The 25,555-nt window shown below is 43.7% G+C and overlaps 1 long non-coding RNA gene across 1 annotated transcript; it reads left to right on the top strand.

Annotated features, from left to right (window-relative positions):
- The first annotated feature begins 2,209 nt into the window (after window positions 1-2,209).
- On the top strand, window positions 2,210-23,810 carry LOC143272894 (uncharacterized). The gene is made up of 3 exons (XR_013050526.1): window positions 2,210-2,563; window positions 13,128-13,239; window positions 22,294-23,810. It is a non-coding gene; the product is annotated as an uncharacterized LOC143272894 (long non-coding RNA).
- The last annotated feature ends 1,745 nt before the right edge of the window (window positions 23,811-25,555 follow it).

Genomic DNA, 25,555 nt, shown 5'->3' with positions numbered 1-25,555 from the left:
GAAATTCATAGTTGAAGCATTTATCTATCATATATGGTTAACTTTCATGCTATCTTTATTAATTAGCCTTTTGTTCCTATCTCTAATCTCATGTAAAAAATGCGCTTAATTAAGGATTTATTTCTTGATCAGGAATATGAATTAAAAGTTATTTTAACGCTTAAAATTAAAAACGTGAAATCTAGGCATACATCTGATACAAGTGCAGCAAACACTTACTCTGTGTACAACCAGATAACTAACTGGCCGGAACCACACCAGTGCTCGCTGGAGTGCTTTGTTAGTGTTGTTTTGGTTTTGTTTGGTTGGTTTGTTTTGTTTTGTTTTCTGTGCTGTTTAGCTAAGGTGGAGTTAGATTTCTCAGAATTCTCTTCTCTGCATGATTTCTGGTCAGGTTTGGCCCCCCAAATATCTTCCTACATTTGGAGGTAGATCTGAAGCAGCAGCCAGCAAGCTCCTAGAGTCTGAGGAGGGGAGCCTGGCTTCCTCCGGGCTCTTGATTCGCTGGTCCACGTGCTGATGCACCTGACTGGTGGAGGGCTGAGCCGACAGCTCCTGTGGTTTCCTGAGGCCGGGGGAAGGTCCTGTGTGGAAGCCCACCCTGTTTGCGTTGTTGGGGTTGGGGGTGAAGAGAGAAATGGGGCTCCCGTTTGTAACCCAGGCTCTCTTTTGTCTTCTCTCTTTCCTGCCTCACGCCCCGCGGTTCTCTACTATGCTCTGTTCCTGGACAACTGTTTTCAGTCTCACCACCAGCTTCCTGTAAATGTTTTCCCCAACTCCCTCACCTTAGTGATGTAGCCCTTCCGTCAGTTATATAAATGACTGGAATCATCCTGGCACTGGTATAGACAGCTATGATCCAGGAGTCTAAACGCTGAATTCCAGGGGCCCCATAGAGGAGCATAAATGAATGAAATAATTCTGGTATAAGAAAAGTCACACCGTTCTTCCACCCTAAATTTTCAGAGAGATATGGAATAAAAAAATATACCGGTATCGTAAGAAAAGTGCCTATGTGAGCATCTTGGTAAATGGAAGGGTGTGTTTCAGACACAGGAGAGCCCTGGCTCAGACCCAGCTCTGCAGCTCCTCTGAGCAGAAGCCACAGAGTAGGTGTGTGTGTGTGTGTGTGTGTGTGTGTGTGTGTGTGTGTGTGTGTGTGTGTGTGTGTTTGGCCTTAATGCCAATGTGCTGACCCTCACTACACACAACTGTAAAGGCAATCCGTGGGCCAAACTCGCATGTGTGCCTCATATGAAACCCTATTTTGAATGGGGCAGTTAGCCACGATGCTAGAAGCATGGCAGGAACAAGATGCCTTGTGAGAAAAATGAGGAGACAAAGAGGACCAGTGTACCCCTACTGCTTTTACAGGGTGGACGCAACAGATAGATGGGTAACCCCAGTGAAATAAGTAAAGTATTCTCTCCCAGAGAGCAGGGGAGGGAGGCAGAGAGGAAGCAGGGGGAGGAAGATCATCTAATAAGAACTAAGAACTATTACTTCCCCAGTCATTTGCATGGTAGGCAGGGGTTTCACATATGCTATTTCATTTATTCTCATTTATTATAGTATCAGCTATCTTGGATGTGAGAGAGTCAAAGATAAATCACTGCTGGTTCCTGCCTTCAAGGATCGCAGTCCATGGGGGAGACCAGTGTGCTCAACTCCAAATATAAAATAAGAATGAATGTGATTGTGCTGGCGTGTGTGTGTGTGTGTGTGTGTGTGTGTGTGTGTGTGTGTGTGTGTGTGTATGTGTGTTTAGCCAATAGAAATAAGGGGTGGAAAGAAACATGTGAACAGAGGCACCAAGAAGAATTTGGAGAAGCCATCTTGTAGGCTTCTAGGTAGAGCAAATCATAAGATGTTCTAAGACATTGAAAATTCATGTGTGAACTCCTGAGACCCAGGTGGAGAGCAGTCTGTGCCTGCCTCTCTGGGGAATGTGTCAGCCCATGGCTTGGCTTGAGCAGCCTGTTTGCTGGGGAGGAAAGTGGGGCACAACCACTGTTTCCTGTCAGCAACAGGGAGGCTTTCTCAAGCCTGGAGGTCAAGAGCCAGAAAGGATGGCTGGACTCATTCAGAGGACGGCTACTGCGCTGAGCTTTAGTAGTGGTCTGCCAAAGGTCTGCCAGCACCCAGAGAAGCTGCTGCTGTGGGCTGGGTCTGACCAGAAAGGAGAACAAACATGTTAAGAGTTTGTGATAAATGACTCAATGGCTGTATTTATGTAACCATGAGAGCCTGAATCAAATCTGTGTTTTCCTTCTTGAAGAAAATTCTTTCGCGTCTTCAAGTTCAGGTGCTTCCTCAGAATGGCGTAGCCAAGGAGCTCTACATCCCAGGCTTGGTTTTCTTCTCCAGCCTGGTGTCTATGCCCTGTCCTCAGTCTCCCCGACTGAGATGCTATTTTTTCTGGTCGTGCAGCACAGTTTACAGCTGTGATGATTTCTCACACTTCTGTGTCTGCACATCTCCCTGCTTTCCCCTTACAATGCTTCCCTTTCTGTTGTTTTCTCTTCAAGCCATCTCAAGAGCGCTCCACGGCCCCTGATTCCCAGTAAGCTTTTGCTAACTCTATACTACATGTCATTGACATATCCTTCGGGTCGTGCCTGTTTGTTTACATGTCTGTTATAGCATGCACACTGTTTCGTGTGCTAACATTCATCCCTCAGCTCTGTGGTATGTGCCTGCTCCTGGGTAAGTCACTGTGCCACATACTGTGGGTGTGTCAGTAAATAGAACGGAGTGGGCTTCGGGACTCAGGCAGTTTTCATCAGAAAGATGTGTGTAGGGGGAACAAGTACGGCTCAGTCAATAACGTGCTTCCTTGGCATGCACAAGGACTCGACTTAAATTCCTAGCATCTTGTGATGACTCCCTGAAGGTCTTGGGAGGCTCTTTTCTCCCCCCACAAGGGAGTGTTAACAGACTTGGTACTGTAAGGCCCTTATGCAAGCCATCACAGCTGCTCTGCTTTACGCCCAGAACGTCATGTCCAAACCCAAGGAGCCAAACATGCTACGACCAGCCTTAGAAAACAGGAACAAAATAAAATACAAACATCAAAACAGATCATGAGGCAAGTTTTATAAAACTTGTATGTATGTATGCTTATTATGATAGAAGATATAATTCTTCATCAGGAGATAGAGGGTGTTCCAAATTGGGAAGGGGGAGGCCAAAGCAGGAGAGTAAGGAAGGGACAAACAACACCAAGATGGTCTGATAAAGTCTCAGGGAATCTTGTTTTTATTTACCTAAAGTCACACACAATACATATGAGTGTATGCATATAACATATTAAAGGAAGTCATGCCACCAGAGTTGACGATGTTCACAAGAACCGTACACTAACAAAAACCCTCAATACCAGACACAAGAAAGGACCTTTAGAATGGTTGGTCATTGTAGTTCAAGTGACTCCCCAAACAATACAGATGATGGCTGCTGTCCTCGGTTGCCTCTCCAAGGTTGAAGGTGAGTCCCTGTTGCTGGAGACAGTGCACACTGAGGACACAGGGCTTGAGTAATCATCCAACATGGTGCTGACCTGAAAGCCTCCTTCCTTCCGTCTGGTTTCCACGGTGCCAGAAAAAAACTATGCAAGCAGCCAATGGAGGGAAACAATGAATAGTTCCTCTCAGCTGTGACTCCTGTGAGTCACAACCATGATCACTATGGCAAACTCTTCACAAAGGTGCAGTAAGTGGCACTCACATGTTGGAGGCAACCAACAGCTGTCTACACTTCAGGTTTACTGACCTGGAGGGAAACTTTGCCTGGTGCTAGAAACCTAGTGGATCTCCCAAGCCTATCGAGGTCACGGGTCTTTTTTTTTTTTAAGATTTATTTATTTATTTTGTATATAGCATGTATGACCAGAAGAGGGCACCAGGTCTCATTACAGATGGTTGTGAGCCACCATGTGGTTGCTGGGAATTGAACTCAGGACCTCTGGAAGAACAGTCGGTGCTCTTAACCTCTGAGCCATCTCTCCAGCCCCCGAGGTCACGGGTCTTAGAAGGGAATCTGCTACCACCACTTTGCTAGACAGTGTAATTCCTAACTACATTATAAATCTTGTCCTTATACCCACAAACAAGTAAAGCTCTCACTCCTCACCAAAGAAGCCCCTCTTGACAGCAAATAGAGACCATCACACAGCACTATAACTGCACGATGCAGAGATCAACAGATCACGGGGCCCCCAATGCCAGTGAATACACTTGCACCACAGCTCCCACATCTGTGGCTCAGGGAACTTCTCAAAAGAGGGGGCAGAAAGAGTATAAGTCTGCTGGGAAACAGTGTCTCTTAGAAATGGCTGCATAAATAAGATCTGAACAAGGACAATATCAATAGACATGCTAAGGGGGGAAACATCTCAGAGGTCTCATCCCTGGACAAGGTACTACAGGCAACAGATTACTGCCTCTCTCGGATGAGTTGTCCAATGCAAAGTGGTCAGCCCTGAAACCATACACATCACTGACAAAAATGGTCTCAGCAGCACGCACACACACACACACACACACACTCACACACACCCAGAGACATACATGGACACACATACCAATGATATTTGGGGAAGAAACGGCTACCAATTTGAGAGTGGGGGATCATGAAGGCATTGGAAGAAGAGGACTTGGGAGGAGCTGGAGGGAGGAAAGGGAAGGGGGAAAGTGATGTAAATATATTTTAATTGAAATGTATAAAATACAAATGTATAAAAATACAAAACAAGTTTGGAAAACATGATTCTAAACTAATCCATTTACGTTTTTCACCTTTTTCTCTTACACTGATGAACCTGATTCTATAGATGTCTTTTAAAATATGCTTTAAAAATTATTTCATTCTGTTGTCTGCACTGACTGGTCAGTAGATGAGAGTCACCATTTTTTATCTGTGGCAGTTACCTCCAACCCAAATCTTTTGATAGGCAGTTTAAATAATGCCCCTGGCATTCTGGCAGTTTCCTCCCATCATTCTGAAAGTTCTGGTTTCTTCAGAACTTGAAGACAAACCTAGGCTAAAAACCAAACCAGACCTGTCCCTTACACCACTTAATGTCTTCAAATTGCAATCAAATTATTTTACTCGATACTCAAAATTATGCAGCAATGTGATTTACTAATACTTTTAAAAAATGATTCACCCACAAAAAGATTTTTTTACACATGCTTTCACTCTAACTTGAACCAATTGCTCTGATGTTCCTTAATATAAATAATAATGCTAAAAGGACAAGCTCCGGTAATGCAGCTTCTCATCACATTTTGATGTTATGGAAGATAGACTCGCCTCCTTGTAAAGGAGCTAACTAAACACAGGGTCCCAGAGGAGCTGAATGTCGTGCAGATTTCTGAATGAATCTCTCAGGATTTGTTTTTAATCTGAATATTTAATAGCGTGGCATTGCAGAATTTGAATTATATTACTCAATTTTAATGGTTAATCTGCTTTAAAAAATACACAAGCTTAATTGTGACATACGAAAGTCCTTATTTAGGGTAGATTTCTAATTTGAGTGCTGTCGGCCCTGCTGCGTAAAGAGTCTCCTGGGTGCTGATTTTTTAGAGTGTGTGTGCGCCTTTACATCTCGTCCTGAAACAATTTCTCTTCTCTGCGTCGGCCCCCAGCCTCCACGCAAGCCAGGAGCAGACAATAGATCCAGCCTAATGGAGTTGTGTACTCGCCATCTGTAAGAGCAGCTGCTAGCCCGCATCTGCACAATATGCTGGGACCGAGAGCTCCGCTAATCTGCATAATAAGTAGGAGGCTCATTCCACTCCAGCTAATAATCGTAAGCAATGGGTGCACTTCATTCCCTCACTGCCGAGCCCAGCCAAGCTGCTTCTCTGCGCTGGAAAGACAGGGGTCAAGTGAGCCAGGATGGCCTGGAGCTGAGAACCGCTCGTTTACAGCTTCAGGTTGCATTGGTCTGGTGGGACCAGGGTTTGTGCTGTTTCGTGATTCACACCGTTAGGAAATTCAAAATCCAGGGAAATAGAACAAGAAAGCACATGAGTATCAACACTGCTAATCAGATGTGCTTTCGGAACAATTAGAGTATTTGAACAATTTGCATTTAAAAAAATGCTCCCTTGTGGGTAAAAGAGGACAAACAAGTTTGTGGATTAATTGTGAACTACTTTGAGTCATTAGATTTCTTTTAAAATGGCTGTGCCGCACTGAAGTCTGACTTTGAAGCTGTACTTGTGAATTAGTGAATCAAATTTCTGTTAATTTTCACTTATGACGCTGGGATGAAACGGTGCTATCTCAAAGGCATTAGTAATGAGAGTAAAAAAGAGGACGATTGTTGAAACAATAGATTTCTAGGATGGGCTAAATCAGTTTCTTATTAAAGGTTTTGCCAAAATTGCTTAATTACTTTAGAAAAATCCTGTGCTTATGAATACAATTTGATTCCACAGAGTTGATCTAAATGTTAACACATTAGCACTTGTAGGTGACCTGGGTCAAGGACAATATTTTCTTTTTCTTTTATGCCACATCTTTATTCTTGTTCTTCATGAACACGCCGCACATTCACAGGAATGGCGTAAAGAAGGAGGCTGATTGACATCCACATTTTGTGGTCATCGCATCCACGTAACTGATTAAAAATTCTCCTATTCTGATGTTCCCCTTTGCTGAACATGAAACAATATCTTCTTACTCTGCCTATTGGAGAGGTCTATGGACACTGTGTTATGGTTTGACTTTCTCCATCAAAACTTAATCCCCATTGCTTAGTCAAAGCCTTACACATAGGCGGTTGGTTGGAAGATATCCATAAACCTGGGCATCTACTTTTCCAGGTAATATGAACAATGGGAAACACTGCTCAGAGAGCCAAGGGACAATATTTTAAATCAAACTGTAACTTGTGGTTATTTACAGAGCATGGTTATAAGAAGTAGCGAGACCATTATCTAATCTTTCACAGGAAAAATATTTGCATAATTTGCTAGTCATCAGTGAGGTACAGGAAAAAGAGCATTAATTTACAGAGATGGAATCCTAGGGCAGCAAAAAAAATTGTTGCCACTAGCAAACAAAGCGACTTGCTTAGCATTCACCTCCAGCTTTTAATCAACACTATTTAGTTAAATAAGATAGTGTCTTCCAGGGTGATTTGGAAGAAAACTTTTACAGAGTAATTCCCTTTAGATATAAGCAATGTTGCTGTGTTAGTCAGAGGCCATTAGAGAGCTCGGTGAGGTGTCTGCTCAGCTCAGCCAGTGTGCTGGCTTCCACCTGTCCTACTGACTGACCCTCACAGCACTGAGAGCGAAGAAAAGTGTCCCAAGGGAGCTGGGACATTCCTCTTTGGGTTCCTAACTTTGGAGCCCATGGACTCCTCCATGTCTTCCTGTTGAAATAGAAATGACAGGTTGTTTCAGAATGCCTTTACAAGTCTGCTAGTTTGTCTTTGAGGCAAGGACTCCTGTAACTCAGGCTGGCCTTGAATTCGCTATGCAACCAAGAATGGCCTTGAATCTCTGCTTCTCTTGCTTGCACCTCCTAAGTGCTGGAATCAGAGGCATGCACCGCCTCACCTAATTCGGTAGTGCTGGGAATGGAACCCAGGGCCTTTAAGGCAGGCGCTATACCAAAACACAGCACGTCTTCAGCCCTCGTTTGAAACTGTTGAAAGCCATTGAAAACCACACACACAAAAAGAAAATTATAGTTTGAGGTAGCTCTAAACATAGAGTTCCCTCATTAAAAAAAAAAAAAGGTTTAGATTTCTTGTGGAAAGTAGGGAATAAAAAGACAATAGCAGGAAATAATAATAACTTAAACTTGAAGAGCCATTGGGAGGAAAGCATTGCTGAAGTGAATTTTTATTTAGGTTCTATTAATCCATTAGTGTTTATGCAATGCATGTCACTCTCTGTGACTATTTGGGTCATTTATTTAGTTGCTAAGTGACTGTTTATTTCTACACACTTACATGGGACTCTCAAGAGAGTAGGAGATATTCCTTTTGTATTCCCAGCATCTGTGGCAAAGCAAGTCCTCCATAAACATTATGTTGAGTATCTGGTAAAAACTGTTTCAGGCCTCCCACCTCCCATGGAACTTTTCCAGGATGTTCTAGGAGCAGCTTGGAAGCCTGAGTCCTGCACTCAGGCTGTCTTCATGCTAGAATGTCCTGAGCTGAACTTGAACAAGAGCAAACCCCCGACAGACTACCCCAGCAAACACATTTCCTGAGAAGACTTAAGTGGGACTTCCTTTTTCAGAAAAGAAAGTCACAAAGTTTGAGAGATGGTTCAATGAGGAGGAGGCCTGCTCTGCAAGCCTGAGTTTGGGTCCAAGCATCTATGGAAAAGCCAGATGTGACCCCACACTTCTGTAACCCCAGTGCTGTCAGGGGCAGAGACAGGAGGATCCCTGAGGCTGCCTGGACACCAGCCTAGCTCTGAGTTCAGTGAGAGACCCTGCTTCGCAGGAATAAGGCAAAAAGCGACAGAGCAGGTTGTCTGCCATCCTCCCCTATCATTTGATTTTTGGGGTGGTGGTTCTAGGATTCTAGGTTTCTGCATTCAGCCATCACAGCCCATCCGCAGGTCCTTCCTGCGGGTCCCCCTCCACCTGTTTCCCCTCACAGCCCATCCGCAGGTCCTTCCTGCGGGTCCCCCTCCACCTTTCCCCCCTCACAGCCCATCCGCAGGTCCTTCCTGCGGGTCCCCCTCCACCTGTTTCCCCTCACAGCCCATCCGCAGGTCCTTCCTGCGGGTCCCCCTCCACCTTTCCCCCCTCACAGCCCATCCGCAGGTCCTTCCTGCGGGTCCCCCTCCACCTGTTTCCCCCTCACAGCCCATCCGCAGGTCCTTCCTGCGGGTCCTCCTCCACATGTTTCCCCCATCACAGCCCATCCGCAGGTCCTTCCTGCGGGTCCCCCTCCACCTGTTTCCCCCTCACAGCCCATCCGCAGGTCCTTCCTGCGGGTCCTCCTCCACATGTTTCCCCTCACAGCCCATCCGCAGGTCCTTCCTGCGGGTCCTCCTCCACATGTTTCCCCTCACAGCCCATCCGCAGGTCCTTCCTGCGGGTCCTCCTCCACATGTTTCCCCACCACTACTTCCTGCGCTCCACTCACCTGTTCTTTGTGCTTTTGCTGTTACAGACTTTGATGCTGTACATATTCAAAATGCCACACTACATTGCCTGCTTGTGAACAGTCAATGATCTTTCACAGAGATCAAAAATAAACAAAATACATTCTATGTATTTTCATATATTTGTTGCCTTTTTTAAAAATTAAATTTATATTTTGATCAAAGTTTCCCATCCCTCCTCTCCTCACATACCCTCCCCCACTCCTCTGACCCCCGATTCTGGCTCCTCCTCTGTTTCTGTTCAGAAGGGGCAGGCCTCCCACAGGTATCGACAAAGCATGGCATATCAAGTTGTGGTGAGAATAAAACCTCCCTATGTATTAAAGCTGGGTAAGGCAACCCAGTATGAGCAATGAGGTCCCAAAAGCCAACCAAAGCGTTAGGGACAGGCCCTACTTCCACTGTTGGGGTCCCACAAGTAGACTAAGCTACATAACTGCCACGTATATGTAGAGGGTCTAGGTCTATTTGTTGCCTTTTCAAATCCAAATTTCCTTCTTGCATCGTTTTTTAAAAATATTCCACATTAAAGGAACTTCTGTGGATCTTAAAGACCTGCTGGTAAGAAATTCTACAAACTTGGTTTGTCTGAGAAGGTCTTTATATTTTACCTTAATACTTGAAGATGTCCTTGATAGTTCTAGAAATGTAGGTTGCAGCTCTCTTTTCTCATCCCTTTGAAGACCGAGGTTCTGGCCTACGTGGTTTCTGTCAAGAAGTATTATGATCTTACTTTGTTCCTCCTTGTGAACTGCTTCTTTTTGCTCAGGCCGACTTTACAACTTTTATTTTCACATAGATTTGCTATAAAGTTATTATAAAGTATCACACCCAACCATATGGGTGTGAGGAACTATTGTGAAACGCCTTTTTGTATGAATCCCTTCTCGTGTGAAGATGAGGAGAGGGGAAGTAAATACTACCGAGGTGGGGGCTGTGCAAGGTGAAGGGAAATTCACCCCTGTTGTCATCAGAATGTGAACTCATGGGGGAACGGGCGCCGTGTATATGGGAGCATGATGGTTCAGAGGAGGAGAATGACCTTTCACAGATCATGCATCTAGTAATTGGTAGCCAGGTGTGTGAATCTGGAAGCCTCGACTGCCTTCTCATCCTTGGGATTAGCCTGCTAGACTAAACAGTAAGTGCATGTTTAAGTTTATGAGGAGCTGCCTGTTTTCCAGAGTAGTCCCACCGTTTGCATCTCTGCCAGCAGCGGACGGGAGCCCCGGTAGCTGGGTCTTCAGCAGCACTCTGTATTGATTGTATGGTCTTACTCTCAACCATTTTAGTAGATGTGCAGAGGTTTCTCAACGTGGCTTTCATTTGCATGCCAGGGGCTGACCATGTTGACCTGCACTTACTTAGGCTTTCTTTGGTAAAGTGACGCTCTAGCCTTTCGACCACTTTCAACTGTTTTGTTTCCACATCGTTAAGTTTTGGAGTCTTTTACATACTTTGGGGATAAGTCCGTGGTGGTTTGGATGAGAAGGGTACCTGAAAGCTCACGTGTCTGAACACTTGGTTCCTAGTTGGTGCAGTCGTTGGGGAAGACTATGGGGCCTTTAGGAGATAGAGCTTTGCTGGAGGAAGTACATCACGCGGCACAGGCTTTTAGGTTTTTATAGTCTGTTCTCACGTCTTGCCCTCTCTCTCTGCTTCCTGCCTGTGAATCAATTATGATCACTCGGCTTCCTGGTTGCCTGGCCAACCTCATGTTCCAGTGGTAAGGCCTTCCCCACTGTGATGAGCTCTACCTTTCTGGAACTGTAGGAACTGTAAGACAAAATAAACCCATTCTTCCCCAAGCTGCCTTTTGGCAGAGTATTCTGTCATAGCAACATAAAAATAACTAATACAAAGTCCTTTGCTGAGCTTGTGATTTACCTTTTAATTTTCAACCAGCAAAGTTTTTAAAATCTTGAAGTCTATTTTTTTTCTTTTATGGGTCTTGTTTTATTTGACATGTCTAAGGCTTCCTTAGCTACCCCACCATAAAAATTTTATAGTGTTTTGTAGTTTTCCATTTTACCTTTAGGTCTATGATACAGTTGGAGTTAATGACTGTACAAGGTGTGAGATCCAGCTCGAGGTTCACTTCTTTGCATATGGATGACTATACATTATAGCATTATTTGCTGAACTCTGTATTTATTGATCAGCGCACAAATGCATGTATATTTTGAGAACAATGATCATACTTAAAAACCAGCACTTTTGACCTTTCAGACAACATCATTCTGCTGGTCAATAAGTCAGTCTAACAACCTATCAGTTGAGCATCCGACATTTAGTCACTCAGCAAGCATGTGCTAGGTTTGCCTTATGGCTGACATCAGACAAAATGTCAGGACTTCAAAAGTGCCTGCAACGTGGTTGATTTAGCTCCAGGATTTCATAGTCTGTACAAGCAAATGAAATGGGCCAAACTCCCTGTATCTATTGTAGACAAAAAAAGAATTCCCTTTATGATGACTTTGGGGTTTCTTTATTTCATTCTTTGTTTAATATCTAATCATTACTTGTATGCATGCCTAACTCGGTTTTCCTTCTTGGCCCTGAAGTCACTGATGTACTCACTTGCCTCAAAAATGCTTCAAGGAGTACAGTGTGTGAGAGAGACTGACTGTGAACGCTGTTCGTGGAAATGAATACACTTATTATCCGTGTAAACTTGGCAAAATCCAAGACTTGGACTTTTACACAGTGGACTTTCTTAACAGAAGGCAGATCAACTCCACAGCCACCACTCAACTCCAAGTAGGAGCGAGACTAGGAATTTGTGTCTCCTAAATGTGCTGTGGGTGAAGGCAAGGCTGCACCCTCAGGTTCTTTTTAAAAAATATATTCATAGATTTATAGGTTTATTTAGTAGTGGGTGTGGGCAGGTTGGTGTGAGGACACACATGTGGAGATCAGAAGACAACTTGTGGGAACTGGTTCTTCTCTCTTTCCACCATCTGAGTTCTGGGGATTGAACTCAGACCATCTTGGGGGCAAATGCCTTTACCTGATAAGCTATCTCACTGGCCCTCTGGTTATTTTAAATAAACTTGTGATTAGGATAATACTGGAAAACAGAAAGTAGACTCATCATTTAAAGATTAAGTAAGTAGTTGTTTTTGAGAGGATGGCCACAGCATTTGAGATCTAGATTCCCATCATGAAGCACGACGACCCTCCTCTTTTAACCAGAAAGACTTCTACCTCCATTTTCATTGGCACTTCTGAGTTTTCAGGTGTATGTCGGGGTAGTATGGATAACATCTATGCCAGTCAGCTGGCTCTGCCACGCCTGACTTTAGTACTTTCCCTACAATGTTTATTTTGTGGATTAATGAAAAACCAGGAGAGGTTGGCTTATACCATATAGTAATAAAATGGTAAGAAAAAGAAAGATACAATGAATGGTAATGGTAGTTGGCATTTATTGCCAACTTGCTGTGTGCCAGGCACTTTTCTGCTCTCTTTGTATAGATAAGCACACTTAATTCCTGAAACAGTCTTGTGAAATGGAGATCTCAGATATCCATCTGTTACAAATTCAAGATGTGAAAGACATAGATTGAGATAGCCCTAATATTCCCAATTTCTTGCTAATTATGTCTTGTGTAATATCTCTCCTGGATTGTAGGCTGGCTCAGTGACATGCTCACAATCAGTGGAATACAGCAACAGTGATGGCATGGCATGTCTATGACTGTGCTATGTAAGAGTGTGGCTTCTGTCTTGGGGTCAGATTCTTTCCCTTGTCAGCTTATGAAACAAATTACTGTGCTGTGAAGGTCTCTGTGTTAACAAATATAACTATTCTTTCCGTAAAGCAGACATTTTATGTACCTTAAACCATGGCCACCCTCAAAATGATTCTCAGCAAGACCTCTTCAATCACAGACCTGTGACACAGGCTTAAAGCCATCACTTAGAAACCAAGTCAGCATAACAGCCTTGGAAGAAAGGCTTCCTCTTTTTATTCTTCAGGTGACACCTTAGGTGTAGCTGGACCCTTGACTGAGTCTTGTGAGAAGTACCGAGCAGAGGACCCAGCTGAGGAAGACTGGATTCCTTGTCCACAGAAACTATGAGACCAAAAGTGGGTATGGTTCCAGGTTGCCAAATCTGTAGTGATTTTTTTTTTTTTTACACAGTATGGTGGTTTGAATGTAAATGGCCCCCATAGGCTCAGTTGTTGGAAAGGAGGTGTGACTTTGTTAGAGGGACTGTGTCATTGGGGTGGCCTTTGAGGTTTCAAAAGACTAGACCTATCCCCAGTTTCCTAGTTGCCTTCTAATTTTGGATCAAGATGCGAGCTCTCAGCTATTCCTGCCACAATGCCTTTGCCATTATGGACACCAGCCCTCTGAAACCATAGCCCAATTAAACTCCTTTCTAAATTGTCTTTGTCATAGCAGTTTGTTACAGTAATTAAAAAGTAACTAATAACTGGGCAGTGGTGGTGCACACCTTTAATCCCAGCACTCGGGAGGCAGAGACAGGTGGATCTGGATCTCTGAGTTTGAGGCCAGCCTGGTCTATAGAAAGAGCCAGGGGTATACAGAAGAACTCTGTTCTGAGAAAAAAATGAAAGAAAAAAAAGTTGCTAATATACATAGAAATAGATAATTAGCTATGAGAGATGAAAGATGATATAATTTGCTCAAAATCATGTCACCCTGGCTGTAGGCCATGGTTTCTTTGTTCCTGACCATCTTAGGCAGTATCCTCAAAGTCTTGGCCACATAAAACTGCATTTCTCATTTAGAACACAAGAAGGTGATCCCCTCCCTCTCCTCTGCCCCTGCTGTTTTGAAGTAGGGTTTTGCTATGTAACCTAGGTTGGTCTTGAATTCTCTGCTCTGCTCCCTCAGCACACTCCCAGAGTGTGCTCTACCTCACCTAGCCTGAACATTTTTACCCTAACATTTCTTAAACAGTTCTTAGAGGGAGGAATTATGCTTTTTAAAGTCTGGAGAGTCAGAAGGAAAGCGATCCCAGGAGCTTGGAGAGTGTGGGTGGTGTTTCCTGTCTGTTTTTATTGGAGGTGGGCATGGCACTGGCCTGTTTTCATTACACAGTGATTCTGAAGGAGACAGGCCCAAAGAGGAGTTAATGTTCAAGGCCCTAGCTGGAGACCACTGTTAGCATCCGGATCCCTGACCGCGCAAAGGAAAAATGAATACGGTGGGTGAGTTTTTTCTCAGTGGTCCCTGATAAAAAGTGGCTTGATTTTCTTTCTAGTAGAAAAATATGCCTTAAAAAAAGAACTTTAAGAGAAATATACCTCCTAAAAGAATTTAGAGATTTCAAGCCTTTTAAATTTTTTGGTTAAAAATTCAAATCAGTGTGATAATGGTGGCTCATTCCTGTAATCCTAGGACTCTGGAGGCTGAGGCAGGAGGATCATGAGTTTGAGGTCAGCCTCAGCTGTGTAGCGAGTTTTGAAACTAACTTGTGCTACACAGCCAAGACTTTGTCTGAAAAAACAAAAACAATAATCAGCAATACATTAGCCCTTCCGTGGTGTCTCTTCCTCTTCCTTCCCTCTCCATGGCTGATATTGTTTGATTAACACTGTGTGCTTAGGAAGCTGTTAGGGCATTGAATGCCTCTGCCCTCACCACTACCTAAATTGTTAATTGCTTATAAAATACATACATAACCTTATTCCTTCTCATTAAAAAACTCTAGGTCAGAGGCTGAGGAGATAGCTCATTTGGTAAGTGTCAGCCACGAAAAGTTTGAGAACCTGAGATCAACCCCCAGCATTCCCATAAAAAACAGTCATGTTAGCGGCCACTTGTAACCCTAGTGCCTAGTGCCGGAGTAGCAGGGACAGGTGGACCTTTGGGTCTTGTTGACCAGCCAGCTTAATGAACTTGGAAGACCTCACTTCCCAGGGAGAGCCTGTCTCAAAAAAACAAAGCAGATGGTGTGTGAGGATCAACAGCTGAAGCCGACTCCTGGTATACACATGCATGTGCACATGAGCGCGTGTGTGCACATACATACATACATACACACACACACACACACACACACACACACACACACACACACACATTCACTTGCTCTCACATGAACATGCACTCTCTAATGTTTTTTCTCTCCTTACAGATTGAATTTGACAGTCAGGAGGGCTTTGCCTCTGGAGCAGTGGAAATATTCAGAACTGTCTGGCTCAAAGGCTGGATAAAATATAACTTCAGCCTTCCACAGAGAGCTCAACAGAGCTTCTCTAGTCACAGAGCACTCAGATTTGATGTTGCTTTGGCCTTCTGGGACCCCAAAGCCTTCCTCAGGCTTCTCAGTTTCTTGTATCAACTGACACGGGCTTGTGTCCTGAGCAGATAGACAGCCTCAGACCTACTACAGTTCCCTGAACACAGTGTAGATGGCAGTGAGCACTGCATGGTACCCCTGAGGGATCTGGGGGTACTTTGAAGGTGATTGTCCGGGGGATATGGTAGATTCATTTAGTTCAGTACTCTCATTAAAACCACACCTTGGACTCTTTCAATACTGGAGGAGTATATCCAAACAAACTTTGGATTCTAACCTGAAAAGCACAACTTAAGCAACCCACCAGTCTTTACTCCCATATGCTGTGAAGTATCTGTGATATTTGTATAGAGGGCAAGGAGTGCAAGTCCAGGCTCCACAGAGAGTTTTCAGGCAAGTCTGCCTTTGAACTGTGACAAGGTTCATCCCTGGACTAAGCCTCTGAGCACACTCACGCTTACAGCTTTGGACGGGTCCCATCTACAGCTCACAGTGTCCTCCCGGCCTCTTAAGACATCTTAGTTTCTAAGTTTAAAATTTCAAGATGACTTAGTTCCATTTATTCCTGGCATGACTTGAATGAAGAAAGACAACACACAAAGGCTTTGAGAATGCTTTTAGAAGGCATTCTGGATGACAGTGTGTCCGGACCAAGATGGGACTGAGCTGTGTGTTAATGAATCAGAAATGCACAGACAACATTTTTTCTTAACAGTTAACCCTGCTTTTAATATGGGACAAGACTAGATTGAGCCAGATTTAAATTTTTTCAAAACTCATGAGGCTGCACTGTTGGGTCTCAAGCCCAACTTGTTGAACTCCAAATCCATTTTGCTCTGTCTGTTGCTTTTGAATAGCATTCTATGTATAGCATACCTAAGAATAGAGTCCTGTGTTCAGGAGCCGTGCGACCCTGCACCCCTCTCCACACCCTGTACGAACTCACTCAGTGGCTGGGGAGAAAGCTATGAGCTGGTACTCCTTCTACCAATGTTACAGAGTACACTGGCTACTTTGTCAACTTGACACAAACCTAGACATATTGGAAAGAGAGATTCTCAACTGAAGAGCTGTCTCCATCATATTGGACTGTAGGCAAGTATGTGAAGGCATTTTATTGATTGCAGATTGATGGGGGAGAGCCCAGTCCACTGTGGGTGGTGCCACCCCTAGGCAGGTGAGCTTGGGATATAAGATATATGAGCAGGCTGAGCAAACCATGAGTGGGCAAGTCAGTAAGCAGCACTCCTCCATAGTCTTCTTCAGTTCCTGCCTCCAGATTCCTGGCTTAAGTTCATCTTCCTTCAGTGATGGACTGTTACCTGGAAGTGTGAGATGAAATAAATCCTTTATCCCCCGAGTTGCTTTTGGTCATTGGTGCTTATCACAGCAATAGAAACCTAATGATGACAGAGAGTGTGTATCAGTTACTTACTCATTGCTGTGATAGAATACCTTGACAAAGGCAACGTAAAGGAGCAAGGGTTTATTTCGGCCCACAGATCAAGGCAATAGTCCATCTTAATAGTGAAGTCATAACAACAGGAGGTCAAGGTGGCTTGTCACTCATATTACATCCACGGTCAGAAATGGAGATGGATGGATGCCAAGGCATTTCCTCCTTTTGATTCAGTTTGGGATCCCGCAGCTCATTGAGTGGTACCACCCACATTTAGGGTGCACCTGCTCACTTCAGTTAACTTAATCTGCATAGTATCTCATAGGCAAGTCCAAAGGCTTTTCTATGGGGTGATTGTAGATCCTGTCAAGTTAACATCAAATATTAACCATTACAGTTAGTGTGCCTCCCCTTTTTTCTATTAACTGGGTAACTTTAGCTAAGAGGGATGACTTTGGATAAGAGTGGGTAATTCTTTTTTCGTTGTTCTGTGAAATGGGTCTAATAATCACACAGAAACCATTTTCTGGAATTACTCTGAGAATTAATTAAAATTGAATAAGTAAAAGCACTTAGCCCAATTTCTGGCACAGAGTATGTTTATAGTTGAATATTAGGTATATTGTTGCTGACTTAGACATCTCTACAACGGCTATATGTACAATAGGTATTGTAATCCCGACAGTGGGCCTGACAAATTATGCTGTGATCATCAAACTGTTTTGGAAGTGGGTTGAAAATCCTGGCCAACAGGATTATCATACAATGGGTGGTGCCCCTGGCACAGAAGCCATGGATAGATGGCTTTTAGAGAGGATTCAAACATTGGCACCGCCAACCTGCCCCAGCCTGCTTTAGAACATTGTGGAATGACCTCAGCGCTGGGAAGCTGAGGCCGAGCTGATGACTCTGGCCTTCAGCTCAGCTTGCACAGAAAGCCCATGACCAGGCATCAGCCCATGTCAGCTCTCTTCAGTGAGCCCCTTTTTACCCAGTCTGCACAGATGGGTGATTCTTTTGTGAGCCAGTAATGACTCATAAACTCCATTCAACGGAGGCAGCCATGAGAGCCCTCCACTCCCTTAGCTGTCCTCAGGCGGGGTGATCTATGAGGCTTCAAAACAGAGTATCTTACCATTGGGGACTTTACAAAGCCAAAAATACCAGAGAGGAGAAAATGCGTTGATTCAGGAAAGCTTCAGAGACAGAACAGTAGCCATTGTCGCCCCTCAGCACCATCCCCAGTTTTTCTACCAGTTCTGTCCTTCCGCCTTGGAACTAGCTGCCTGTTCTCCCGATAGCCCTGGGTGCTAATAGCCTCCATGCCTACACCACCCCTTCCCCTGGCAGTCCCTGGGCTTGGCACAGTTGGAAAACGTTCAGACTGTGCTTTTCTGATGAAGGTGCATATGTTTCTAGCCACTCCCTGTGTGTGTGTACACCCTCCACGCATGTGTGCACACAACTATTGATGCACCCAAGGGCAGGAAAGTTGCTTTAGATGCTGGTGTCATAAGGATCCAGTGGATTCTAGAGTCTTTGTCTGCATGTGTATTTTTTTTTGCGTTCAAACTCTCTTCTTATGTTAATCTAAAAGTGTGTGTGTGTGTGTGTGTGTGTGTGTGTGTGTGTGTGTGTGTGTCTTAGTCAGGCATGATGAAGCACCATGACCAAAAAAGGAAGTTGGGGAGTAAAGGGTTTATTTGGCTGACACTTCCATATCCCTGTTCATCAACAAAGGAAGTCAGAACAGGAACCCAAACAGTGCAGGAGCCTGGAGGCTGGAGCTGATGCAGAGGCCATAGAGGGGTGATGCTTACTGGTTTACTTCCATATCATTCTCAGCCTGCTTTCTTATAGAACCCAGGACCACCAGCCCAGGGATAGCCCCATCTACCATTGACTGGGCCCTCCCCCATTGATCACCAAATAGGAAAATACCCTCCAGCCAGATGTTATGGAGGAATGTTCTCATTTGAGGTTCCCTCCTCTAGATAACACTAGCTTGTGTCAAGTTGACATAAAACTCTCCAGCACAGTATGTTAGGGGTTCTCTTGCCGTGATAAAACACCGTGGCCAAAACACAATTTGGGAAATTGCTTTGTTTGGTGTATTTGACTTACATTTCCACATCACAGTCCAGCGTCAGAGGAAGTCAGAGCAGGACCTCAAAGCCAGAACCTGGAGGCAAGAATGGAGCAGAAGCCATGGAGGAGTGCTGTTTACTGGCTTGCTCCCTATGGTTTGCTTACCCTGCTGTTTTATATACCTCAAGGCCACCTGCCCAGTGGTGGTGACGACTCACAGTGGTTTGGGCCCCAAAATGCCCTGCCAACTTGCCTATAGGCAATTTGGATGGAGGGTTTTTTTTTTCAATTGAGGTTCCCTCTTCCCAGATAAATTTACCTCATATCAAGTTGACCAAAAGAAAAACAAAAACAAAAAAAACAAAAAACAAAACAAAACAAAAATAAACAACCCAACCAGGACAATATGTATCTGTATGTATGTTTAAGAATAATAGCACTACTTTGTACACATGCTTTCAAAAATTCTACCCATTTTAGTAGCATGTTCAAAGTCTTCCCAGCAGAACTTTCCTTCAGCTGTTGAGTTCTGGGTCCACTTTATCATAGATTGCTCTGATTTAGGAATGAATATAGAGAAGTATCATGACATGCCCTTCTTGTCTCCATCATGGAGAACAATGAAGGATCCCTACCTGATCAAGCAAATGTCTCCTTGCTCTCTCCAGGATCCTCTGTAGTATTCATTCATAAATAAATTTTTATTTACCTAAATGACATGTGGTCACTTTGTAGAGGTACTGTCACACCAATGACACAATGATGATTGTTCCCTCTCATCCAGCACTTTCTATAGTGTTCACATGTTTCATGTACTTCAGAACTTCACTGTGGAGTAGCCTTGTCTCCCAGGCTTAACTCAACCAGAAGAGGCCATATATTTATTATTCTGAAGAAAGATAATACTAGGCACAGAGTAGGTGTCCAAGAAAACATCTTTACTTGTGTATGTCTTATGAGTTCCAGATGAATGGAGCCAAACACAGTAGCAGAAGTAGGCATTGTAGTTAACACAATAAATGATAAGACTTGAATCCAGTGCCATATTATAAGCATGTGCTACTCACCATACACTGAAAGCAGTATTGTTAAGACAGCATGGGTGTTTAGAATGGAAAGGCCCAGGTTTTTCAGTAGTAACTCATTAATTGATTGATGTTGCTCAACGTAAGCACAGCTTAAATTACAATCTTTAAGAACTAATGTTCGACTCAGAACTTCCTCCAGTTCTCCCCTTAGAACAGAAAGTAGGGATGCAAAATCAAAGGGGGAGCTTCCTTAAGTGGAGGGGGACAAGCTGTCTGAGTGGTTTCCCATATGTTGTCAAAGGGCTATGTGTGGAATTTTCTGAGTCCGTGAAGGACAGGTGCCTATCACAGGTTTCCCTGCATTCCTCATTCAAACCCCCCACAGTAACTAATACAAGAAGTTTGCCTGGATCATCTGTAGGTCTAACTTCATCACAGATTGTGAATGGAAGAGGAAGAAGAGAAGGTCAGAGCAAAGAGATGTGAGTAGGACTCACTGTTGTTGGCTCTGAAGCTGGAAGAATGGAGCCATGGGGCAGGGAGCAAGGGACTTGACAAGGCAGAAAAGGGATTTCCCTAGAACATTCAGGAAGGAGGACAGCTTTGTCCATACATTCATGTTAGTGACCTAGCTAGTGACCTAGCTTCTAAGTTAGTTCATGTGAAAAAATAAATTATTGTTGTTTCAGGCTACTAAGTTCAGAGCTTGCTAGAAATACAAGAAAATTAATAATAGAAAGCTAATACTGTGTTATCAGTAAGTATCCATTAGATATATCATGTGTTCAGGGTTGTAGTGAATGATCTGAGGGGAAAAACGAGGGAGATAGAAACAAAGCATACTGACTAATATACACACACACACACACACACACACACACATACACACACACACACATATATATATATACATATATAGAATGTTCTAGAGAGTAATTAATGAGTGTGTTAAATTTTTATTTATTTGTTTAAGTGTGTGTGTGTGTGTGTGTGTGTGTGTGTGTGTGTGTGTGTGTGTGCAGGTGACCATGGAGGCTAAAAGAGGGCACCAGGTCTTTGGAAACTTGAGCTACAGGAAGTTGTGAGCCACCCAGCATGGATTTTGAGAACCGAACTGAGGAAAAGCAACAAGCACTCTTAACCGCTAGGCCATTGCCCCAGTCCCAAGAGTGCTAATTAGGTGCTAAGTGTACTAGACAGAAAAACTTGAGAAAACGGATTGAAGGAGAGTGTATAAAAGCAAGGAACAATAAGAACAAGCAACAACAGTAGGAGAATGATGAGTTATGGGGGAATTTGGTTCTAATTGATGGTTATCGCAGCCTCCCAAGGAATTTTTAATCAATGGATGTGGTTGTCACATAATGGTTTCCAACACAGCAAACCAAATAAGCATTGGAGTTTCTCTAGGCACAAATTCAAGTTAGTTTCTCTCCTTTGGTCTCTTTGGATGATCTCATTCATATAACAAATGCATGCTATAGTGTCTTGAAAAGGTAACTCCCCAAAACATACGTCTACATTCCAGTCTTCAGGACCTATGAATGTGACCTTGTTTGGCAGAAGAGTGTTTGCAGATGTTCTAACTAGAACATGAGGCCATTCTGGATTGTATGAGTGGATCCTGAAAATAATGGCAAGGGTCTTATAAGAGACAAGTGAAAGGGAGAGACACACAGAGAAAGAGGACACAGGCAGATTGGAGGGGGTTGGTTATGAGTCCGCAATGTCTAGGATCACAGGATGCCAAGAGAAGGCAGACATATAGGGAAGCAGTCTTTTCAGAGTCTTTGGGAAGAGACGACTCCAAAACACTCTTGATTTTGAACTTCAAGCCTAAGGAAGTGTGAGAGAATAATGTTTTGTTGTTTAAGCTGCCATGCTTGTGTTGGCTTGTTATGGCAACACCAGAAAACACCAAAATATACATGGCTTCAGTGCCCAGCTCCACATGTGTCTCTGTTACGTCTCTAGCTCTGAGAGCTCTGGAGCTTCAGGCCATTTTACCAAGCTGCCCACCTGACGTCCCTAGATGTTTTGGAGCTATCTGCAACCTACCATATCTCAGACTCTTCTCTGTTCCCAACCCTGGTCCCGTTTTCAGTCTGGCCTAGGATACAAAATGACACCTCTAGTCATTCAGTTTACACAAAAGACGCTTAGGAACGATGCCCGACACGCATCTCTGTCTGCATCTTAAATATCAGATCACAGAATTTTATTGATTTTTACCTTTGTCTATGTCTCTAATCTGTCTGCCTTCCCTGAAGCTCCACCATCACCACCTGTGACCCCCATCTCCCTGCCTTTTGCCTGGAATTTTACAGCTCCCTTTTAATGTATGTCTTCACAGAGATGACTCCTGGTGGTCTCCAATCTTCTTCTACCTGAAAGCTACTGAAGACTGTTCAAACTGCAACCTCACTTGTGTTAATTTCTACTCAGAACCCTTCAGTGACTCCCATGGCTCAGAAGAACAGCACAAACTCCTTGGATATAAACTGAGAAGGACTGTAAGGCCCAAGCTTAACTTGCACCAGGCTCCTCTTATAGTCATCCATGTGGTTAGACTGGTCTCCTTGGAATTCTCTCCTTTACAGGCTTTGGAACATGCTGGTCTTCATTAGAGAGTTACCGTTGGCCTAGAATTACCCCTTATCCCTCTGGTCCTGGTGCCATCTTTGTGGGTGAGCTGTTCCAGATTGTTTGAAGTAGGCAGACTCCCTCTTCTTTTCAGACGTTCATAAGTATTCTGGACGCCTTCTCTGAAGCTCTTGTCTCACTGCAGCTTTATACTTCTGTTATTTTTATTGAAGAATGTGATCCTTTACTGCTACAGTTTGGACTGAGAATGTCTCCCAAAGGCTCACATGTTAAAAGCTTGGTTGTCGGGTGATACTTTGGGCAGAGGGTGAAGCTTTAGGAGGTGGAATTTAAGCTACGGGGGTGGGGGTGTGGAGGGCATGTTCTTGAAGGAGATATTGGGACTATGGCCAATTCCCTGTCCCCTTTTTTTGGCTCCCTGGCTTCCATGAAGAGAGCAACCTTTTCCAATGAGCTCCGGCCATGATGTACTATGCTCACAGGCTTGAAAACAACAGACCAGTTACCACACACTGTAATCCCCTCAATGGTGAGCCACAAGAGGTGTGGTGACCAAAGGCTGATGGACGCTCTTACAAAACCATGTACTCCATTAAGACCAGTGAATTTGTTACATCAATTAATGAATGGACTACGTTTTGTGTGATGTCACTACAGCCTGAGAGGATCCCCTTATGATGCCTTATGATTCGGGGGACTATAAGAAAGGTGTCTAAAAGCGTGGTTACTAGCTACACAAAGGAAGAGAGTCCTCTCCCTTAAAAAACAAAACAAAACAAAACAAAACAAAAAAACCATTCAAGGACTCAGCGGCATCATCTGCCTTCTAATTTGCCTAGGTTTTACAAAGCGCCTCTCAGAGCTGGGTTTGGGGGAAGAAATGTCTAAAGTCTATTTGCAGGAAGCATATGAGTCACTCCGCTTTATTTCCCAAGTGCCGTGCCAGCTTGTGATTTCAGCAGGCTGCAACAGGTGCACATATTTTTAGCTTTTATGACAAGTATTGTATACTTATCCTCAGGAGTCCCCGGCTTGAATGGCCTTCCTCCAAACGATGCCAAGAGGAGAAGAGTGTCCCCACAGCAGTGTGCTTACTTAGAGAGTGGTGGAAACATTAGCAACCACAAACAGTTAAGACCCTCAGACAAAATGCTAAGCCCCGAATGGAGGCAAAGGCAAAAGCGTAATGTCTGTGCAAGACAGGGAACGGTGTGAGCGATAAAAGGCCGTGTTTCAAAACTCAGACAGGATCGCTATAAAATGAACATGGAAGCCGGGCGGTGGTGGCGCACGCCTTTAATCCCAACACTTGGGAGGCAGAGCCAGGTGGATCTCTGTGAGTTTGAGGCCAGCCTGGGCTACCAAGTGAGTCCCAGGAAAGGCACAAAGCTACACAGAGAAACCCTGTCTCGAAAAACCAAAAAAAAAAAAAAAAAAAAAAAAAAAAAAAAAAAAAAAAAAAAAAAAAAGAACATGGAAACAATTTAGTATTGCCAGAAAACAAGAGAAGAACCCCCAAACTGTGCTTTGCTTCTGCTTACTTCTCCAGGGAACTACTCCCATGTCAGGTGAGGGTTTTGAAGAGTACTTTAATTAACTTGTATCACAAAGAAGGTATATAGGAAAGAATTGCAAAAGATGTCTTTAATTAGTGAACGGCACCCAGCTCTTCTACTGCCTATCAGAAGAACACTTGGTGGGCTGCCTGGGCCCTTGGTGGTACCCTTAGTCAATACGCTATTCATGACTTTAGCAGTTAAGTCTTTAAACCAGTGGGAATTTGGTAGACAATCTCCCTTTGCTACCTCTGGCTACATGGCCAGAATTTATCAACTGTTTCCTTTCTGAGGAGGAGAATGCTGAGGTGAGCAAGCCTCTAGAAGAGTCTGAGGTGAACTCTGGAGTATTAGCTGCCCGGGTGAAGAAGCCTTAACTGTAACCGCAGAGAGGTCACAGCGCTGCCTGTGGCTGGGGAAGCTGTGGGAACTGGGGGAACTGGAACATGTTACCATTGTCTGGTATCTGTGTGGTGCTCAGATCTTCCTCCGTGAGTTTGCAGAGTCACATGCATTTCATTGTCTTTCCTGAGTGGCCATAAAGCTAAGAGGAAGAACTCTCTTCCTCAGTAAATCAAAAGTTAGCAGACGAAAGGTCAAAATATCCAAAGCCACAAGAACATTAACACTTTGGATATAAAGATTCCCCAAGAAACAAATGCTCGATCTCCCTTTGGAGACTGCAGACGCCTTATCTTTGTGAGTTTACAAAATGGAGCCAAACTGTACCCATGGCCACTTTAGCTAAACCAAGGCCTGGATCTTTTAGCAGCCCACAGTCATTAAAGCTCCCAGAAAGCCTCCCAGGAGCCGATGTGCTTGCTTAAGTATATGCTGTAAAAGGTCCCAGAGATTTACAAGGGACTGCTTCACGTTAAACCAGGCACCATCTGATAAACAAGCCATTTTAGCTGCAGGCTAAATGATGCTTTTTGAGGCTTTGATTTACAATGCTGAAGATGATGTATTTGTAGTTTGGGGATAGGTTCTGCTATGGGCTTGTCGTGATTACTCACCCATGAGCAGAATTCAGGGCTCCAGGCTTCAGTTTGGAGGTCAGAAAATTGCCAGTGGAATGAAAGAAGGTTGATAAGGTTTATTGAGATGCTAAATAGATATAAGAAAAACTTATTAAGCTAGTGCTTTTGAACACTTAAGCTTTCTGGGGACCATGGTTTTTGTTAGTCTGCTTAAATCCCAAGATATAAAAAATAATCTGTAAAATTGATCTGGTAGTCTAATTTTACTTTCATTACGTTTAAAAAGCAAACATAGGCTTGGTTTATTATTGCTGACATTTAAAAATAAAAAAAATGTTCAATTTAGCATTTGTGTAATTGCTTGAAAGCTAAGGAATCTGAAGGCAACTTTGAAGCAAATCAAATCACCTCTGAGAACACTGAGGGGTGGATTAGAGTATCTGAGCATGAATTAGCCGTGAGAATGCATTTAAGA

This window comes from Peromyscus maniculatus, chromosome 4 (assembly GCF_049852395.1).
Source record: "Peromyscus maniculatus bairdii isolate BWxNUB_F1_BW_parent chromosome 4, HU_Pman_BW_mat_3.1, whole genome shotgun sequence".
Classification (NCBI taxonomy): domain Eukaryota; kingdom Metazoa; phylum Chordata; class Mammalia; order Rodentia; family Cricetidae; genus Peromyscus; species Peromyscus maniculatus.
This window is presented reverse-complemented; position numbering and strand designations above follow the sequence as displayed.